The sequence below is a fragment of the Phyllobates terribilis genome, unplaced genomic scaffold (genome assembly GCF_046119375.1).
Source record: "Phyllobates terribilis strain yellow unplaced genomic scaffold, ASM4611937v1 Scaffold_5__5_contigs__length_657084704, whole genome shotgun sequence".
NCBI classification, from domain to species: domain Eukaryota; kingdom Metazoa; phylum Chordata; class Amphibia; order Anura; family Dendrobatidae; genus Phyllobates; species Phyllobates terribilis.
This window is the reverse complement of record NW_027362765.1, coordinates 13,393,553-13,399,552: the sequence shown is the minus strand read 5'-3', so window position 1 is coordinate 13,399,552 and position 6,000 is coordinate 13,393,553. Positions and strand designations below refer to the sequence as shown.

General features: G+C 39.3%; 1 pseudogene; it reads right to left on the bottom strand.

Moving 5' to 3' along the window:
* Positions 1-969: 969 nt before the first annotated feature.
* The window catches only part of LOC141270593 (uncharacterized), a 93,298-nt pseudogene continuing 88,267 nt past the window's right edge, over positions 970-6,000 (bottom strand).

The following is a 6,000-nucleotide window of genomic DNA, read 5'->3' as shown; positions in this document are numbered from 1 at the left end:
CAAAGAGAGGTGCCGCCCTTTTTAAGCCTGTTGGGTTCCGGTCCTTGGTGGGCGGACCCTCTCTCAAGGTGCTATCATGGTCGACCTATAAAAAAAAGATTTTTTGAAATCTGCATACACCTGAATTTAACTGCCACAAAATGACAAGGTAGTTTATGGCGGACTGTAACAGGTTTGTCCCAGAAATTTTTATTTTTTTTTACTCTTGTTAGCAACAGAAAAAAAATGGTTTGTTTACTCAGTCTGCACACAGGTGAATTTCAATGCCACAAAATGACAAGGTGTCTTATGGCGTGCTTCATCACATTACTCACAGAAAAAAAAAGATTTTTTAAATCTGCTGTGGTACATCGACTCATTTGGTTGCACACAGAGGTACACAGGAACACTGTCTCTTTAAATCTTCTACTGAGTTTATTAAGAACACTGCATAAACTACAGCAATGTTAGCAAAAACAAATATGTATCACCATCATGTATGGCACAGTCCTTGTTGCTACAGATAACCGCCCATTTCAGGAACAAAGAATCTCAGGTTTGTCTTTCCTTCATATGACCAAAACAGCTCAGAGCTTTCATCTCCAGGCCCTCCCCACTCCAAATGCTCTGAAAGGCTGTGATTTTATCCTCAGAGTTCCTCCCTTTCTACAGGTGTTTAATCACCCTAGCACCAAGATGGCTGATTAACCCATTCATGAGCTGGATAGTTTTTCCTATGTATAATTACTGCAGCTATTAATCTCAATGCTACATATCTCCCCTCTAGTACTTTGCCAGTGACTTTGTCACACTGCATCCAGCTTAATTTCAACATCACAAAATGACAAGGTGGCTTATGGTATGCAGCGTCACGTTACTCTCACAGAAAAAAAAAATAATTAAATTTGCGTACAGCTTAATTTCACCGCCATAAAATGACAAGGTGGCTTATGGCAGACTGTATCACATTTGTCACAGAAAAAAAAAAAATTTCACTTGCTAGCAAGAGAAAAAAATGGTGTTTACTCAGTCTGCACACAGATGAATTTCAATGCAAAAAAATGACAAGGTGGCTTATGAATGCAGCATCACGTTACTCACAGATTTTTTAAATCTGCATACACCTGAATTTAACTGCCACAAAATTATAAGGCGGGCTACTATAGCTTGCTGTATCCCATTAGGAAATGAAAAAAAATTGATTTTTTTTTTACTCTGCAGGAGCTCTGCATACAGCTGAATTTCAACCCCACAAAATTACAAGGTGGGCTACTAGGGCTTGCTGTATCACATTAGCAAGTGAAAAAAATTGATTTTTAAAGGGATACTCGTGCATGGAGCACAATAGAAGCAGTGCACAACAGAGTTCTATGACATGGGCCCTGCTGTCTTTGTGTGGACCTCAGTAATGGCACAAGAAAAAAAAATCTGCTGGAAGGTCGATTTCACAGCCACACAGGACACTAGCTATCTAAACTATCTGACTTAGAAGCAACCGCCTATCTAACTAGCTAAACTCTCTCAGTAGAGAGAGTAGAGCACCGACAGCAGCAGTTTCTATGACCTGTTATAATCAGTAGATGGCGCTGACACAACACGTCCGCTCTTTATACAAAGAGGACATGTGATCATGTGATTTCAGCAGCCAATGGCACAAGCCCTTGCATTCGGATAGTGAGGATGCTTCCTGCGCCCTGATTGGATAGCCGCAATTTGCACACATAAAGTTAGGGGGGAAAAAAAAGATTACAAGCACGTCGCTGGTCTCAGCTCCTGTCTGCTCTCCCCAGCCCCCCCCCTCTTCAAACACGTCTCCCCACTCATCATACATAACCAGTATGCTAGCCAAAGTGTTAAAAATACTTTAGTTGCAACATAATAATTTCCCGCACTTTTTCACCAAATTTAACCGATTTTTGAAGATTTTAAGAAAAAATGCTTGTTTCAGATCAAGAATCCGAATGTGCCAAGTTCATGCCGAATTTAAAACTTGATCGTTTTTCGAACATATTCGCTCATCACTATTAAAAGTATGATTAGTTGTGCAGATTCTAGTCATGTCTCTGCATTGTTAATGTTTTGCTCCTAAAAAAAAATCTATATTTTATTTTTTATTAATTTTTTAGTATTTTGTAAATGCACCTTTGATTTTCAACAATGCCTGAATCCTTCTGGGCATGCTCTCAATCAGGTTCAAACATGTCTCAACTGAAATCTGATTCTAGGTCTCGTCTACACATTCTCAAAGTTGGTTCATACTGGTCAACTCACTAGGTGTGTATAATTTTTTCTTCAGCTATATCCACAAGCGTTGGATTGTGTTGAGGTCTGGGAACTGTAGGGGTCAATCATGCACATATACTTCATTGTCATTGAACCATTTCTTCCCCAATCTTGACTTATTTTTTTGGACGTTGTCCTGCTGGAACATTATGTCTTCCTTTTCATAAGCATAGTACTCGAGTGTATGAAGTAACTAGTCTTGTAGGAAACTCATATATAGCTCAGTATTGAGAACACCATCGATCCTGTTCAAAGTATGCCAATGCCATATCATCAGGCTTCCTCCACCAAACTTCACAGTTCCTTCAATTTCTTGTTCATTTAGCCTTTTTCCCTTGTTTCTTCCAGACCCATTTGCACCCATCAGAGCCTAGTCTATTGTCTTTTGTCTCCTCACTCCAAATAGCCTGTTTTCAATCTTCTACTGTACACTTTTCGTACTTATGATATTGAAGTTGAGGCTTCTGCCCCTTTTTTTTGAGCTACCATTCCAGACTTGTGTAATGTGTGTCGCACGGTGCTTGCATGGATGTCTGTGATCTCAATATTACAAAGCATACAAACTACCCCCACTGCCGTATTTGTCGCGCCAGAACTGATGGACTTTATCATGAGCCGACTTGATTCTAATATTTGCCTGGACGTTCACGTCTTGGCTTTTGAATGGATTGACGCACTTCATTTTGAATTCCTCCAACTGTCATGGCACTCACATGATGCAATATGGTAATTTTCTTGGCCGAGAGACCGCTATCGATGAGAGATGGATGATGCTGTTTCTCTTTCTTGGGCAATCTTCTTTATGGCTGCTCCTCGATTTGAACCACTGACGTCTCATTTCGGAATCAAGCTAATAACACAATGATCTATTAGGGAATGTGAAAACAGTAATTTGTAGTATGCAGGAAGAAAAAGATTTTTCCTCCACCAGCAGCAAAACAGTAACAATGCAGTGACCTGACAAGAATCTGCATAACTAATCATATGCTAAATAGTTGAAAGTCAAATTTATGTATGAGATTGCCAAGAGGATTGTCTATCAAATGAAGCAATTTTCAGTTAAAACATATCCAACATTCTGAATATGAAAAAGGTTTCTCCCCAGTGTGACTTCTCGGATGTTTATTAAGAGTTGATTTCCGAGTAAAATATTTACCATATTAATGATATAAAAAGGCTTCTCCCCTGTGTGACTGCTCGGGTGACTAAGAAGAGAGGATTTCTTCACAAAACATTTCCCTCATTCTGAACATGAAAAAGGCTTCTCCCCTGTGTGGGTTCTCTGGTGGATATCAAGACACGCTTTCCAGTGAAAATATTTCCCACATTCTAAACAGGAAAAAGGCTTCTCCCCTGTGTGAGTTTTTTGATGACTAACAAGATTTGATTTCGCTGTAAAACATTTCCCACATTCTGAACATGAAAAAGGCTTCTCCCCTGTGTGAGTTTTTTGGTGACTAACAAGATTTGATTTCTGGTTAAAACATTTCCCACATTCTGAGCAGGAAAAAGGCTTCTCCCCTGTGTGAGTTCTTTGGTGACTAACGAGATGTGATTTCTCTGTAAAACATTTCCCACATTCTGAACATGAAACAGGCTTCTCCTCTGTGTGAATTCTCTGGTGCTTAATACAATCTGATTTCTGGTTAAAACATTTCCCACATTCTGAACATGTAAAAGGCTTCTCCCCTGTGTGAGTTCTTTGGTGACTAACAAGATTTGATTTCTCTGTAAAACATTTTCCACATTCTGAACAGGAAAAAGGCTTCTCCCCTGTGTGAGTTCTTTGGTGACTAACAAGATTTGATTTCTCTGTAAAACATTTCCCACATTCTGAGCATGAAAATGGCTTCTCCCCTGTGTGAATTTTCTGGTGCCTAATCAAACCTGATTTCCGGATAAAACATTTCCCACAATCTGAACAAGAAAAAGGCTTCTCCCCTGTGTGAATTTTCTGGTGCTTAATCAAATCGGATTTCTGGATAAAACATTTCCCACATTCTGAACATGAAAAAGGCTTCTCTCCTGTGTGAGTTCTCTGGTGGATATCAAGATGCGCTTCCTGGATAAAACATTTCCCGCATTCTGAACAGGAAAAAGGCTTCTCCCCTGTGTGAGTTCTCTGGTGCTTATTCAAATATGATTTCTGGTTAAAACATTTCCCACACCAGGAACAAGAAAATCTATTTTCTGCTGTGTGAATTTTTTGATGTTTAAAAGAAGACTTTTCAAGGGGAAAACTATTTCCATATTCTGAACGTGAAAATGGCTTCTTTGCTTTAGCAGCAGTTTGTTTTTTAATGCTTATTTTGTGACTTTCATTTTCCTTAGTAGTTGGTAATGAATCAGAAGACGGGACCTGTATCAAAGGATCAAATGACAGATCTTTGCTGTGAAGGGATGATGGTATATCTGGAGTAATGGTATTCACTTCAATTGTATCTTGGTGGATCTCACAATCATCTGATTTAAAAATTGAAGATGTCAGCTGTCCATCTGATCTCCTGGTACAGTCATCTGCCAAGAAGAAAACCAATTATTATTTTTGAATAAAATATCCTTGAATTTTATATTTTTTAACATCTCTACCTAAACGCTCAGTAAAAATATAGAATTATTCACCAAGACAATGACAGCTCACAGTCTAATAGAAAAAACTGGTGTTCAACTGATTGTTCATTCAAACAACCAAAATATGGAATAAAAAGCCACCTAACAATGTAATGTAGGCGAAAATGATACAAATAAAAACTTCTACTGATCTCACAAAAAACAAACTCCACTCAGGTCCATCATCTGTTAGTGGAATGGTTTAGATAAATCAATCCAGCAATATCCGCTTTCCCAAAGTCAAACCTCACCCTCGTTTGAGAGCCTTGCAGTGTGCCCAATCCACATTTAGCCTCCATGTCTTTGGCATTACTATAGTGAGAAGAACCCACTTATTTACAATGTGTGTGTTTTGCAATTTTCCACTGCGTGCAAATTTCCGGAAAATGTCTGTGGAGTCGAAATAGCCACTACTCCTATAGATTAACTCACTGAGCTATAATTTCCAAAATGGAGTCACTTTGTGGGGATTTCTACTGCTCTGGTTTTCTGCCATTTTGTTATATTAGGGCTTCAGCAAATGGTGTATCCCATCTCCTCTGGGATCTGCTCCTGCAACGTCTGCTTCTGTCACAAGTAGAGAAATTTTCACCACACACTCAAGAGGTTCAACTACAAATATTTTAAAGGGAAGGTGCTGCATTTTTACATTATGTAAAATAAATTAAAATGTTAAATTCCTTAATGTTATAACATATTTTCAAGTGCCCAATATTTATAGTTTATTTTTTATTAATTTGTTTTGCAGCTACTAGGGGCTGCCATTTTGCTTTTCAGGAGTGTAAGAGTTACTACACTACACTCACACTCCTTCAAATACGGCAGCCCTGGACATAGGCTTCAGCGGTCGGATGCCGACCCTATCTGAAACATTGTAGCCACATTAGCTGTGAACTGGGCACGCCTCTGTGGGCTGTTCAATTCACAGATGTAGGTGTGTCTAGGTGCCATTTCATTGTGGCCCAGAGCTTCCACACTGAGGACATGTAATTGGAAGCTTTTGACACACACACACATACACACACACACACACACACACACACAAGCTCCCCCAGCTCTGCTCTCATATTCTCCCATGCTCCACTGCCTGTGCAGTAAAGCTATGGACCCTCACCGCTGCACTGTTTA